Below are 15,995 nucleotides of genomic sequence, written 5' to 3'. Positions count from 1 at the left end.
GTTTTCTTTAGAAGGACAAAAATGATTTTATTTTAAAGATAGAAATCATGGGATATTGATCCAAGATGTTTTGCAGAGAAGACTGAAGGGAACCATCATGAAAATTGGCTAAAAATTCATACAAAAAAATTTGAAAGCAACCAAATTTAAAATGAGCAAAATAGAAAAAAGAGTGTTAATGCATTTTTAAAATACTGTCGCACATGTGAATTGGCTAAAATGCCAGAAGCAATGGAAATAGGAAAAGAAACCATTCAAAGTTATTCCATGAGATGTCTTGAGGGTGAGTAAACAGCATTTTCAAATAAATTGAGTAAACATTGGCAATGCTAAGAAAATCACCTAATCAAATAAAAGAAGAATTTGAAGGAAGTAAGAAATTAAATGAGAATTGAGAAATATATAAAAAAATAAGAGTCGATGGAAAATATAGTAAAAAACCTCAGAAATCTGTAGCAGCTAACACCAGACTTATTTCAGTGGAAAATGGAATTACATCAAATACAGCAATTGGAAATCCAGACACATGGAATTATCCAAACTACTGGAAAAAACATCCAACCAACAGACCTGACTGTTATGTCACAATGCAGAATTTGAATATTACTGACACCTCAGAGAACTTAGAAAAACAAAAGACTCTGGATACTACATTTCAGGAAATTTCCTATTAATTGAATAATGTAGGCATATCAAAACTAAACATTTCCAGAATAGAACTTATTATTCCCCATTCTTATCCCACCCTAAATCCACACCTCTTCCTAACTTTCCCATTTCTGCCAAAGGCACCATCATCCTTCTAGGGAACCAGGTTCACAACCTTAGAGTCATTCTCCTTATTTTTCCTTACCCTACATATCGGAGCAGTTGCCAGGCCTTATTTGTACCTCCACAGCATCTCTCACATCCATCTCCTTTTCACTCACAGGGCCACTATCTTAAAGAGCACAACACTTCTTATGTGGATTATTGCAGTAGTCTAATTGGTCTTCCTGCCTCTAGTCTCTCTCTTCTCTAATATAGCCTTTACTCAGCTACCAAAGTGATATTTCTAAAGCACAGGTCTAACTATAGTAGTCCCCTATTCAGTAAACTCCTATGGTTCCCTATTATTCGCAGGAGCAAATATAAAATCCTCTGTTTGACATTTAAAGTCCTTCACAAGTCATTTCCAACCTACCTTTCCATCTTTATTATATACTACTAGCCATCGTGTGCTCTGTGGTCTAGTTAAACTGGCATTCATGCTGTTCCTCATTATATATATATTTTTTATCTCTTTTCTCTGTGCCTTTTCATAGATAGCCTCTCATGCTTTTAGAATGCACTCCCTTCTCACTTCCATTTCACATCCCTAAAGCTCAAAGCTCAGCTTAAACAGCACCATTTATGTGAGGCCTTTATGTTCTCCTCAGCTGCTAGTGCCTGCCCTTGAAATTACCTTGTATTGTTTTGTATGTATTTTGTATTTATTTCTATGTATATGTCTTCCCCGATAGAATGTAAACTCTCTGAAGGCAGGGACTGTTTCTTTTATTTTTGTATCCCTATCACCTACCACAGTGCCTGGCACATAGTGGACACTGAATAAATGCTTGTTGATTGATTGAAATTGTCAAAGAATATTTTCAGAATTGGAGAAAACAACTAGCTAAATACAAATAGAATAAAAAGGATGCTTAAAAAAAGATAAAATCTTTAACAAATCTAGACACATCAAATTTAAACACAGGGGAAAATACTATCCAGTGTCATAAGAAATGAAGAAATCACCCAGAAATAACAATTAGCATCAAAGTAGACTTTTCAGGAAGAAAAAGCTAATAATGAGGAAAGTGGAACCCAACATTTAAAAATTAAGGTACATAAGCCATGAATCCAATGTTATTGATCCAGGAGAATGAAGCATGTTTTATATGAAGAAAGTATATGGATATTTGAGAAGCAAATATACTTCAAAAAATTTATAGAGCTCTGTCTTTGAGCAGTTCTTCAAAAAGCCAATAAGTCACCCTTAAGATACATGCTTTAAAACAAGATACAACAGGTGATAACAAAATGTGAGATACCTTAGAACATTATATTGATTGAGTCATTGAAGGTTTCAAAGAATGTCAGAAAAACAGAGAAAAAGCCTGACTATTAAAGTAAAGGGGAGCAAGGTAATCCTAAATCAAAGATCCTGTCTTTGATAAAAGGGAAATCCAAGTTAAGGTAACTGTCATAGTTACTAATCTAAGTCCAACAACAACAAAAACTTTGTTTAGAGTTCTTCTGTTCAGTTTGGATTAATAGAAATGAGATTAGGAAGTTTTATATTTTCTTCTGAATGGGTCAGAAAAAGAATTCAGTGTATCAAGGATCTGTGAATTCTTCATCCAGTTTATAACCTGGAAACTATAACTTAGAAAATTTTCTTAGAGAGTTACTTACCTAAGCCTCAGAGAAGTTAAAGTACTTATATGACTAAATTTAGTAATTCAGCAAACTGCAAGAAACTTAATTCAACAAATATTTAAGTGCTTATTATGAAGTAAGTAAATGTTTTCTGAATTAAGTAGCTTGTTCATGGTCACACAGCTAGAGCTAATAAGTGTCTGAGGCAGGATTTAAACCTAGGGCTTCCTAACTCCCAAGACTAACACTCCACACTACTTCATACCACATCTCTTTGCCAAAACAAACCTAAGAACTGTAACTGAACACAAATTGGCCAAACTCCCCAAATAAAGTACAAAAGAGTCACACAATGTTATTAAGCAACAACAACATGCTGATGGGAAACATTCAATTCACATGTATAAATAGATTTAAAATGCAAGGCTAGTCTAAAATTCACTACACTGCTGGCAAATCATGAAAAGCACAAGTGACAATAATATTGATCAAAATTAAATTAAAACTGCAAAGTAATTTTTAAAAAGTTAATGTAATATACTATCCTAGAAATTCTTATAAATGATGAATTGGGATATAACAATCTTAAATCTATGTAAGGACATATACATATATTCACCTAATAATTCTGCTGCACACTTCATAAAGAAAAACCCAACAGTCTTGCAGGAAGAAATATATTTAAATGAGTGTACTTAGAGATTTCAAAACTTCTTTATCAGGATATGATAAATCTATCAAAAAAAAAAGAAATCACAGAGCTAAAGAGCATTAAAGTTGATATGATAGACAAATATATAGAAAGAATTCTATAGGTTGAACAAATCCCTTTCCAAATTCCAAAAATTCCTTTTTTTCAGCTTTCACTGAACTTCTATAAAAGTGGATCATGGGCTAAGCTAATATAGGAAAGCAGAAACAATGTACTGTTTTACATGCCAGGCAATAAAATTAATAAAGATTCTATGAATGAAGGGTATAGGTCCCTATGGAAATTAAAAATAATCTATAAAGACTGAGTAAAAGAAGAAATTGTAGAAACCATACAGATTATGCCAAAGATAATTATATTATAGATAATTGTATATTACAATCTGTGGTACGTAGGCAAAAATGGTATTCAGAAAAATCCATGGTCTTAAAAGTCTATATTAGGAAGGAAAATGAAATTAATTGGGTGTGTATTTTTAAAGCTTACAAAAGAAACAAAGCAAAATAAAAACAAATGTATTGTTGGGAACTCAGACTTGTGATAATTTGAGAGAATATTTTGGCAACATGCAGTAAGAATCACAAAACTTGTTCCTACGTAGTGATTTCATCACTAAGTCTCTACTATGAAGACACAGAAATGAAAATGAACCTACTGGTATAAAAGTATTCATAGCTGTTCTTTGTGTAATGGGAAAAATTTGAAGATGTTCAACAATTAAAGAATGACTAGATAAATTGTTATTAATATAAAGCAATGTGATAGTGCTTTAAATGTTAAATATGGAGCATACAAAGAAACGTGAACAAATATTAGGTGATTAAAATGAAATCAGAAGCAGAATTGTATACACAGTGACTAAAACTACTAAATAACAAAGAAGAGCAAAATAGAGCTAAAGATAACAGAACTCTAGAAAGAGCATAGAACAAAAGCATTTTCCTCGTCCATGGTTTGTTTGGTTTTGCCTTGTTAAACTTTTTAGGACAGCATTTTGCCCCTAGTATGTTTATTTGTTTTTGTTATTTTTGTTGTTAGTTGTTAAATTTATAATAAAAATAAAATAAATCACTTTCAGCCACAGCAATTGACGGAATAATCTTCGGAGCAATGTGTTGGGTAAAGGAGGTGCCCAGACTTTAAAAACAAACAAACAGAGGCAGCTAGGTGGTGCAGGAGGACCTGAGTTCAAATCTGGTCTCAGACCAAACACTTAACACTTACTAGTTGTGACCCTGGGCAAGTCGCTTAACCCCAATTGACACGCCACACAAAAAAAATTAAAAACAATCAAACAGACAAAAAAACCAACTAAATCTTTTGTAATGAAACAACGTAATTTAGGAAAAATAACATTTAAGAGCAAAAGAATTAAACAAAAATATTACAGCCAATCTTCACATTGGTGGGAAAAGTGTGTTAGGTTGAAATATTCTTCAGTCCTATTTAACTTTCACATAAAAACAATTTGTAATAGGGAACACATTCATGACCAAGTTCCTGATACCTAACTCTTTGTAGAAATGACAGCAGATGCTGTAATTAGCTTAAATGGAATATCAGCATATATCAAGCATTTTAAAGTATACGTAATTCAACAGACAACACAGTTAACATTGAAATGTTACTCAGTATGATACAATGTCAATTGTACATCAGTTTCCTATCTGTCTTATTTATAATTCCTTCCTTATTTTGTACTGTAGCAAATCAAGAAGACAAGCCTTTATTTAATGGCTCTTGGAGAAACTGATTCGGGAATGCAATTTGTTGCCCTTATCACATTGCAAATTTCCCTGGAGTAGCAAGCACAGGAATTAAGTGATCTTTTTGTTGGTCATACTGCTGTTTTTGAAAACAGAATGTCCTTCTATTTGATTGAATTTCTATCTCATCAGCACCAAAAACCTTGATCTTTTACTCTAATGTTAATCTGGACAGAGCTGCCTTGAAAATGCGTGGATTAATCCTTGCTGACACTGATAGTTTTCATTTTTTTGATTCATTACCATGTTGCAGATTCATATCTAAAAACATCAAAACTTTGGTTTTAATGGTAACCAAACTCGAAGGCTACCATCATGAAATAAATCCATAAAAGTCAAGACATTCCATCCATAACCCTGCATGCTGTCCCAAAACACCGGATTATGACTGGAACAGTTTTTCCACAATCCTTTTTATCAGCTGTTTTGAAAGGTGGTGGGTGATAAGACTATTCAATTACTGAGGTGGGAGTAAGGAGGAAAGTATATGTTGACATTATCTCTGAATGTCCTGGATATTTGTATTTGTATTTATATTTGTGCCTGTTATTGCTATTAAAAATGTTTTTGAAAAATCTTGCCTGATTATGGAAAGGTTTTTGTTGGACTTTGGCTCAAAAGTTATATTTATCTACTCAGTTCTGCTAAAGAGTATGAGCCAAGACAAAGCTGAAGAGACAGAAGTGTAATCTGGGAACTGAGTTCATGCTTTAACCAGCATGGGAACATAAGCCCAAGATACCTCGTGGAGCAAGCAATGGTGATTAATTCAGCTAGGAAAATTCAGATTATAGAATCTGGTTCTATCAAGAATTGAAACGAGGAGAGGAGTAAATGAGTGGATTTTCAAGGGATCATAGTATATTAATCGCAAGGATCCTCCAGATTATGGGGAAAGCACAAGGCCTGAAATGTAAAGGACTAAAATGACTTAATGACTTAGATAAAGATTCTTTCTTGTTTGGGAACCAGAGGAACCAAGAGGAAGAGATTTCCATGTTCATAGTTAATAATCTAGCATGAAATATCCTATGATTGGGGAAATGATAGTTTCCAGGAGAAAGTTGTATTTTTCATGTCTTAGATTTCTATCCCTATAATAAAAAGGTTGAGATGAGCAGATTCCATAGCAAAGGAGCTAAAATAAGCTAATGTCAAGCATAGAACCTGTTGGAAAGAGATTATGCAGGGAAGAAGAGGAGACTTAAGAATAGTAGAAGAAATTCCTGTACTTGGGAAAGAGAACTAGGATTAAATCACAAGGAGCTTGCAATTTATAAGCTTTCTCTCCCCTTTTACCTTTTATTGTGGCCTCTTACACACTCTCCAGTAATGTTTGATGTAAATCTCTCTTTTTTAAAGCCCTGTGAGGATGATGGGCTGTTTGGGAAAGCAGGGGTGAAAGGAAAAAGAGGGTGTGTGTTGAATTTGGAAGAAGCATCCCAGCCCTTTCCCATGATGACCTGGAAACCAGAAACTCAAGAACCAGACAGACTAGATGGTACTAACTTGAACCCAGCTAATGAGAGTAACCAGTAGTGGGTTTCTGGGCTTACTGATGTAAAGGGAAAAATTATGTGGGCTGCAGTGTGGCCCTTGGATTATGTATTTGACACTTTTGGCTTATATGTATAGTATTATTTCAGGTATCGCTTCTGTGAAATAGGTAGTGCAAATCAGCCATTCAATAAGTATTTTTTTCATTGCCTACTATGTATTAAATGTTAGGGATATAAAAAGAAGCAAAAGACAGTCCCTTCCCTCCAGAAGCTCACCATCTAATTGATAAATATTTAAGATGCTTTGTTAAAAAAATAATACTGAACATCAATACAACTAATTAATCTTGCTTAGTTACTACATTTAACTTATTTTTCAATGCATAAAATATAATTTTTTATTCTCCCTCTGTTTCCATCAAGATTCTTTGTCCATTTATGTTTTAATTTGCTTTTCCTCATGTATGGTATTTGATGGATCTATTATGCATTTTCCCTTTTGCATGACTTGCTAAAGGTGCTTCTTGATTTCTTTATATTCTTTATATTTGTTGAACTTCATTATATTATGGTATTCCATTATATTAATGCACCACAATTTACCATTCCCTTATTGTTGGAATTTAGCTTCAATTTGGAATTTGCTTCCAGTTTGTTTTTCATCAATTACATATAATGCTGCCATGAAAATTATGAGATAACTTTTGAAGATTAAGGACGCAATACCACATTGACCAGCTTTCCCCCCACATTTTCCTTCATATTCTTGTCCATTTTTCCCCACAGAGTTTTAATGTCATATTGTTTAATTCTGAAAAAAAGCCTTTTAGTATTCTTATTAGAAATATAAATTAATTGGACAATTTCTAGAATCTCCAATGTTATGCTAAATAAGTTGGTTAGAATGAGTATCCATGTTTTCTATCTGTTTTTGATGGTGATGCTTCTAATATTTCTCTATTGCATACTATTTTGTGACTTGATTAAGATAAATACTATTAAATTGTGTTGAAGAAAAAAATTCACATATATATTTAAAATCAAGAATAAATGTTGTGGAGTTTATCGAACGCTTTTTCTGTATACATAGATAATAATTTTTGTGTTTTTTGTGATTGCATATTTTTATGTTGATAATTTTTCTGAATTTGAATCAGGCTTAGGCTAGCTATGATGAATAATTAGCTTAATATATTAGCACATTCTGTTAAGTCAAATTTTATTTAGTATTACATCTATATTCATCAAGGACACTGGTATATAATTTTTGCCCTTTTTTTTTTTGTCTAGGCAATGGGGTTAAGTGACTTGCCCAGGGTCACACAGCTAGTGAGTGTTATGTGTCTGAGGCCAAATTTGAACTCAGGTCCTCCTGACTCCAGGGCCAGTGCTCTATCCTCTGCACCACTTAGCTGCCCCATAATTTTTGCTTTTAAAAGTACTGGGCTTGGAATCAGGAAGACTCATCTTCATGAGTTCAGATCTAGTCTTAGATACTTACTAGCTATGTGACCTTGGGTAAGTCACTTAAACCTTTTTGCCTCAGTTTCCTCATCTGTAAAATGAGCTGGAGAAGGTAATGGCAAACCATTCCAGTGTCTTTGCCAAGATAACCCCCAAATGGGGTCACAAAAAGTCAGATGCGAGTGAAATGACTGAACAAATCTGTATTTTATACAAACACAGTAAGAAAGACCTGAGTTTGAATCCCACCTCAGATATTTACTAAGTGTGTGATCCTTCTCTCAGCCTCTTTCCTCGAGGGTATGATGGGCATCATTCTATTAGTAGCACTCACACCATAAAGTTGTTTCTAGGATCACATGACATGATGTATGTTATCAAATGCTTTACAAACCATAAAGTGCCATATCCGTGTCATTTGATGTCATTTTTCTCTTTCCACTTGTGAATAGCCTTTTAAATTAGATGGATCCGTTGTTCTCGGGAGGTTTGGAAGAATTTCAAAGTGGCAGTGAGTGTAGTGGAAGGCAAACTAGATCTAGAGTCAGAGGATCCAGATTCAAATCTATCATTGACATTTTCTGGGCCTTAGTTTTCTCATCTGTAAAATGAGTAGGTTGGACTATAATACCTCTGAGTTCCTTTCTAGCTCCAAATCTTTGATCTTATGAGTCTATAAATTCAATTGTAAATCTCTCTGGGCCAAGTATATTTCTGTGGGATAATTTTGTGATAACTTATTGTTTCCTCTGAGATTGGTCTATTTAAATGTTAATTTTCCACTTGTCAGTTTTGGTCACTTATATTTTTGTAATTAATTATTCCTTTAAATTCTATACTTTGTTAGGATTTAGGTATGTGCTGGGTACCTTAATAATATTATTAATATCTTTTATTATAACTCCTTTTTTGCTTATAATTTTGCTTTACATTTTTCCTTTAAAAATTCAGTTTGCTAATTTTTGTTCTTTTGAAAAAACAGTTCCTGGTTTATTTATCAATTTATCAATTATTTATCAATTTAATTGTTATTTGATTTTCTATACCATTTTTGTACTTAATTTTATGTGAACACAATACTCCAGATATTGTCTGACCAAGACAGAGTATGAGATTACTGCTGTCCCTCTGGTCCTGCACACTATGTGTAGTAAGTAGTAAGCATCCACTTTAATATTTTTCCTTTAATTTCTCTCTCCTGTCTTGTTGCTATCTGGAATCATAGCTATAAAGACAGAAGAGAAGTTAGAGGTCATCTGGTCAAATTCCTTAATTTTATAAGTGGGGAAACTGAGGTCCAGAGAGGTTAACTGACTTGCACATGAGCACATAGATGCAGAGCCAGAATTTAAACTTCAGTTCTCTCACTCTGAGCCCGTTGCCTTTTCCATGCCATCTTGCTACCTCTGTGTCAGTAATAATGGATATCAGAGCAATCTTACTAATTAATGCAAAATGTAGAAATCAATATCAGAGTAATCTTACTAATTAATGCAAAATTTAGAAATCAATTTTAGCAAAAAGACTACAGTAATAAATTTTTAAAATTGCAATTACAATTATCACTTCCACATTATGACTTTCCTCATCGCGATTTCGATATATCATGGGTCGGCATAAGAAATTAAATGGAATTTTTTGGGAGTTTTGCAGAAGCCACATGAAGACCAGCAGATGACACAGAAAAGTTGAGAAACTCAGAAATGTGTAAAATATATGTATAATATAATATAAACATTATAGAATATCAACATATTTTCTCTTTTAATACCATAAATATATCCAAATTTTACAATAAGGTATTGTAAACACCCCCTAAGAGAAAAAGAAAAAATTCAGACTTCTTCTCTGGTATGAAAGGAAGGCTAAAAAAATTTTACACAGATTTTCCAGATTATGGGGCACCGACCACTAACCCCCACAATGTGGAAGGGATAACTGTATTGATTTTATATCAGGCCTGTAAAAATGGCTTAAAATTAGAGAAAAAAATTAGCACAGGTACTCAAATGGATCTGTAAGTAACAATGGAGAAAGGGGCATGCTTGCTTTACCATAGAATCTATTAACCTTTTAAATTATTTTATTATTTATGCAGTTTTATATAATTATATATGTGTATAGACATACATATGTGTGTATGCAGCATATACATATATATGTAATACTTTGAAGGGCCTTTCCATGTCCATGCTGTCTATGGTTTTTAACGTAACTGATAAATAAGTATATTGTCTTGTCATAGATCTTATCTTTATCTCTTGATATAATCATGTAATTAGTTGTTTTGTCATTTATACAATTTTAAATAATTATCTATGCTACATCCACAAAGTCCTACTCTGATGTCTTACTATCACATTAAATGTGGAGTGGAGTCACCCCTGGATTCCTGAAAGCAATGCCAGTGAAGGGCAATGTCTGGCAAGTTCTGCCATGCTGGAAAGGGAGTCTATTTTCCATGGATCAACCTAACTATTTATGAGAGGCACATTACTAGTAGGTTGGACACCTTGTGATGAAATTATTTTTGGCCATGGCAACCCATTAAACAAAAATTTCAAATGGCCCTCTCTTTTGTGCAGTTCCCTTTTTTTCTTGCAGTGATAGTAGCAAAGTAGTGGGAAAGGGACAGATGGTGTTAAGAATCTCACATTTTCAGACTATCAACAAATTTCCAGTTTGGCTACTGGTATTCTAAATGTGAAATCCTTGTCTAGTGATCAATGGCAAACTTTTGGGAGAATGTGGACAAGAGTTGCATAGGATGGGCAGTCATGTATGGATTGTACTCTATGATTTAAGAGAACTCCTGTATCAGTGAGGTCACAGATCCATTTGATTATATTAATTGTTTTCTTAATATTGAACCATCTTTATATGCCTGGTGTAAATTAATTTTGATTATGAGGGTTTTTTTTAATCTTACTGTATTCTTATGAAAAATTTAAATTTTACGTTAATTAGTGAGCTTACTTACAATTCTTTCTCTGTTTTATCCCTTTTTAGTTTGGATATCGAATCTTATTTGTCCCATAAAAGGAGTTCAGTAGATCCATTCTTTCTCCTGAAAACAGTTAATGTAGTGTAAGTATTAATAGCTTTTAAAACATTTGATAGAATTCACTTACAAGTCCATCTGAACTATATTTTTTTCCTTTGGTAGTTTGATTTCTCTTCCTGAGATTAGGTTAAGATCTCTGTTTCCTTTATGATTAACTTGAGTATTTTATATTTTTGTAGATACTCATCAATTTCCTTTAAATTCTCATCTTGCTGTCACAAATTTTGTATAACAGTTTTTTTTCTTATTCTCTTTATTTTCTCCCTACCCACTGTGGATTCATCGTGTGTGTGTGTGTGTGTGTGTGTGTGTGTGTGTGTGTGTGTGTGCAATTTGCCTTTCTTCTTTGTGATAAAATTAGCTTTTTAAAATTGATTTTGTTAGTATTTTCAAATGTATCTTTTTTTGTTACGATGAAGGTAGGGATCTCTGTCTCTGTCTCTCTTATTCTCTCTCTCTCTCTCTTTTTAAAGAGCAGTGTATTATTTATGGCTTAGGAACTTTGGGTTCTAGTCCTAGCTCTGCTACTAATTAACAAATACCAGGTATGTAGGGGAAGGCATATGCGTATACACAAACACCCCCTAGTGCCTTTTTTTAGTTAGTATGCTAAGGAATAGACAGAAGAAAACATCTAGGGGCAGCTAGGTGGCGTAGTGGATAGGGCACCGGCCCTGGATTCAGGAGGACCTGAGTTCAAATGCGGCGTCAGACCCATAATACTTACTAGCTGTGTGACCCTGGGCAAGTCACTTAACCTCGTTGCCTAACCAAAAAAAAACCAAAACGAAACGAAAACATCTACATGGGGAATATAACATGTGGCATAGTGAATATAGTTCTGGCCTTTGAGAGCAGGAAGACCTGAGGTCATAATCCTTCCTCAGAAGCTTACTGGCTGTATTACCCTGAGCAAGTCACTTAACCTTTTTCAGCCTCAGTTTGCCTATTTGTAAAGTGGGAATAGTAATAGTACCTACCTCACAAAGTTGTTGTGAGGGTAAAATGAGATGACATGTATAAAGCACTTTGTAAACCTTAAAGGGCTGTCTAAATATTATTATTCACAAGGTTTGTCTGCTTTGAATCTTTTTCTGCAAATAGTCCAAAATGCTTAAAGGCACCAAAGCTACTCATCCTGGCAATTGCAACCAAAACCAGTCTTTCCTCTGCCTTAAATGTCCTCTGTAATGTCAAGTGGGGCACGGTCTGCATAGTGCTGCAGTGCAGCCCAGCTGTGGTAGCTTAGTTGTTCTTCGGTGCCTTAGTGATGACCTAGCTAGTTGCTATCTGCTGTGGTGCAACACCGGCTATGATAGTTTCTCTAAGAACAGTATTAAATATTTTGGCCTCTTTTCAGTTATAATCCAAACTCCCCTTCAACAGTAGAACAATAAGTGAAGGTTATTTTAAAACATGAAATAATTGTATTCATATCAGGGGAATAACCACCTGTATGTAGACAGAGGGACATTCATGTACCGCGTTTCTTCTACCAGAATTAAGTCAGCTTTTAGTAAACCTAAAGATTGAAGTTATTAATGGTAGATTTTTTTTTCCCCCTCACAACTTCTAGGGACCTCTTGAGGGGCGGCTTTAAAAATAAGAATGTGAGAATGGGAATAATACACTGCTCTTTAAAAAAAGTTCTGATGTAGGGGCAGCACAGGATGTCCTGAATGTCAAATTTAAAAAGTTAGGGCTCTAATTTTCTAGTTTTAAAAAATCACCTATTATGGATCTGTCAGCCATATATTTATCTAAGCTGTTTTTGAACATACAGATATTTTCATTCTTTAAGGGCAGTAGGTGCTATATAAATTAGTACTTTTTGTCCAAAATTACTTCTGTCTTCAAAGTAATAATAACTAATAATAATAATAGCTTATGTTATAAAAAACCCAGACTCAATTCAGAATTCAGCCCGAGACTGTGCTCGGTGAATTCCCCGAACAAGAGTTAGCTGGATCATAAAGAAATCACAGCTGTGGAGTGAGAGAAGAGATACAAACTTTATTAACAATTCTCAAGAGAATTGGGTGTGTTCCCTCATTGGAATCACACACCTATACGTACAGCAGGGCAAGTGGTTATATGGGATCACTTGGCTTTAACCCCCAACTTGTCCCAACATTCCTGAGAGTCCCATTTAACATCTGTATTTGCAATGCAATATCTATTGTTCCTGTAGAGTCTGTGAAAACCAATCTCCCCTTCATCTTGTTTACATATTTGTGTAAACCAATAAACTAATGTCCTTCTGCCCTATTTACATATTTCTGCAAACCAATAAACCAAGAAATCAATTAATCAATAACCTAATCTCCCCCTGTCCTGTTTTCTTATCAATTCTGTGGGAACCAAACTGTTAGCATTTCTCACACTTACATTTATTTAATGCTTACTATGTGCCAGGCACTTTTATTATCCCGCTTTTACAGATGAAGAAGCTGAGGGGAACAGAAGTTAAGTGACTTTCCCAAAGTCACACAGCTAGTAAGCATCGGAAGCCAGATTTCAAAGTAGGTCTTCCTGACTTCAGGCCTGGTAGAGTCTGTATCAGCTAGCTAGTTCACTAAGCCTTGGTGCACAAGTTCATATTCAACCTATATACCCTTCATGATTTTGTAGATGTTAGTATAACCTCTCTCTACCCTGTGTAGTTCCAGTGAAGGGTTCTAATCATTTGTTTATCAATTTATACAGCTTCATCCTCATCCTCTTGATCACTGTAAGTTCCCATTTTCTGAGACTGCTCCAGCTCTGACATGTGAGTCATGATATATATTGATCAGAACTGCACTTGGTTGTCTGGGTGCATATGAACCATGGATTTTTGCAAAGGTAGAGAAATGTTTTCTATTTTGCTTCCTTTTTTTTTTTTTTGGCCCCAAAAAGCCCACGGATTTGTTGGTAACATTGGGTTCAGGACTTCAGAGAGCAATTTACAAATAGTTTGGTTCTTTCCCTGGTTCATGTCAGAGCGAGGTACACATCATCCTGTCGGTAGGTTGTAATTATTTTCCTCTGGCTGAATTATATTGTATTTACCCATAATGAAACTCATCTGCCACTTCTTTGTCTACTCACAGAATGTCCAAAGATTCTCCTGCAGCTTATCCCCCGTGGAGTTGGCATCTCGGTGCCTGGAAGAGCTCAGTGACTGCTGCAGGCTTGAATATTTTATGGTGTACTCCACTTCCCACTTTCCGGTCATTTGTAAACAATGTTAAATGTCAAATCCTAACCCTGGGTACCGCAGCATGAGCACTTTTCCATTCAAAGTGGTCTCAGCATTTCAACTTTCCCCCTCCCAGTCTTTAAACCAGTTTCCTCTGCACCCTAGCGTATTCTATCCCCTCCCTCCGAAAGTGACCCAAGTCTTTTTAAAAACTAAACTCTGACACGGAAACCTGTCACGTATTTTGAAAATCCAAATGAATCATTCAATTCAATTCCGCAAATATTTATTAAGCACTTATGCAGAGTACAGAGGATACAAAGAAACCAGTTCCTGCGCCCAAGGAGTTTGTGTTCCTTAGAGAGGACCCGCATACACAGGATTAAGCTTGGTACTGGTGATTTGGCGAGCGCTAGAAGGACGGTTCTGAGGTTTCCAGGAAGTGTGGGTATTTGACCAGCGCCTGGATGGACAGAAGTCAAATTGAGCGGTCGTCAATCTTAGGGGAAGGGGCTGTGGGGGAGTGGTTGGGTGACGGTGGAGAATAGCAAGTCTCCGTCCTTTTTCTACTGACAGCTTAGCTCTTGTCACAGCCATGCTCTGGGCAGAGAGATAGGGTTAGTCTCCCCGGTGCTGGGGAGGACTCAAACTTGACGCTGCTTGAGAACGCGCTGCACTTTTGAGTGACCGGTCGCAAGAGCCCTTGGAAAATAGAAGCGGCGTGCTCTGCGTCATTCTGGGAGTTGTAGTTCTGAGGCTGCCTGGGCGCAGGCGCACTCCCCAGCCGGGCCTGAAGATGCGTGCGCAGTATCAACGCCATCATTGATTCTTTGGCCCTGAACCAGCTGCTTATCGGAGGTCAGGCCAGGCTCGGGACTCAGTTCCAGGTATTTAGTGACCAGGCCCGTTCCCAGCTGCCGAACCCGAGCTGGGCGGATCTGGGAGGGGCCGAGGGCCGGGCTTGTAAGCAGGCTATTACCACCGCTGTCAGGGGCGGGACAAGGGGCGGGCTTATCCTCTGCGGAGCCACTGGGGGACTGCGGGGAGGTTCCTTGTGCGTGCGCGCGTGCGTGTGTACGTGTGTGTATAGGGGTGTGTGCGTGTGTGTGCTGTGCTTGTGAGGGCGTGCTGTTGAGAGGTCTTGTGGTTGTGCCTAAGCCCGAGTTCTGTACAAAGAACCCTCGGATCGTGTGAAGCATCAGCGATGCGTCTTCTCCGTGGGAAGAGTCTGCCCATCATGTGCCGCGTCTGTGTGTGTGTGTGTGTGTGTGTGTGTGTGTGTGTGTGTGTGTGTGTGTATGTGTGTGTAGGTGTAGAACCGGCAGTGGCTGTGACTGTATGTGAGACGCACCAGTGTGTGTCTGTATGAAACACCCAACGAAGTGTCTTATCTGTGAGTGATGTATATGTGAACAAACTCCCAGTTTGTGAAGAACCCCACTGTGTTTGTGTGAAGAATCCATAGACTGACTGTGTGTCTGTGTCAGTATGTATGTTGTATGAAGAACACATTACGTTTTGTGCCCCTCTGTGTGAAGAACCTGTAATAGGTCTTTGTGTTCTGAAGCTGTGTGCATCTGTTTGTGAAGAATCTGCAGAAAGAGAGAGAGAGGGGTGTGTGTGTGTGTGTGTGTGAAGAATCTGATGTGTGGGTCTGTGTATATGGAGAAACTTCACAATGCACATCTGTGCCTGTTTGGGTGTCTGCGTGAAGAACTTGTAGTGAATGTGTTACGAAAAATCTGTAGTGTGCGTATTTCTGAAGAACCCACCTTGTATGTGTGAATGTATAAAGAACTGGTCTTCTAAAGCAGGCATTGTGTGTCTTTCTGTATGTGAAGACACCTTTGGGTGTGTCTCTTTGAAGAGATCAGAGTATCTATTTTATGTGAGTGAAGAATTCACAGTT

General features: G+C 36.3%; 1 protein-coding gene across 2 annotated transcripts in view; it reads left to right on the top strand.

The window, feature by feature from the left end:
• Nucleotides 1-13,617: 13,617 nt before the first annotated feature.
• LOC144455915 (uncharacterized) overlaps nt 13,618-15,995 on the top strand; it is a 37,880-nt gene continuing 35,502 nt past the window's right edge. For both annotated transcript variants that reach the window (XM_078150111.1, XM_078150110.1), the window contains exon 1: nt 13,618-14,973. The gene's annotated coding sequence lies outside the window, so the exon portion shown is untranslated. The remainder of the gene's footprint in view (nt 14,974-15,995) is intronic.

The sequence above is a fragment of the Phascolarctos cinereus genome, unplaced genomic scaffold (assembly GCF_003287225.1).
Source record: "Phascolarctos cinereus isolate Bilbo 61053 unplaced genomic scaffold, phaCin_HiC Scaffold_2;HRSCAF=192, whole genome shotgun sequence".
Lineage (NCBI taxonomy): Eukaryota > Metazoa > Chordata > Mammalia > Diprotodontia > Phascolarctidae > Phascolarctos > Phascolarctos cinereus.
Note: the sequence above shows the minus strand (reverse complement) of the source record. Positions and strands in the feature narration are given on the sequence as shown.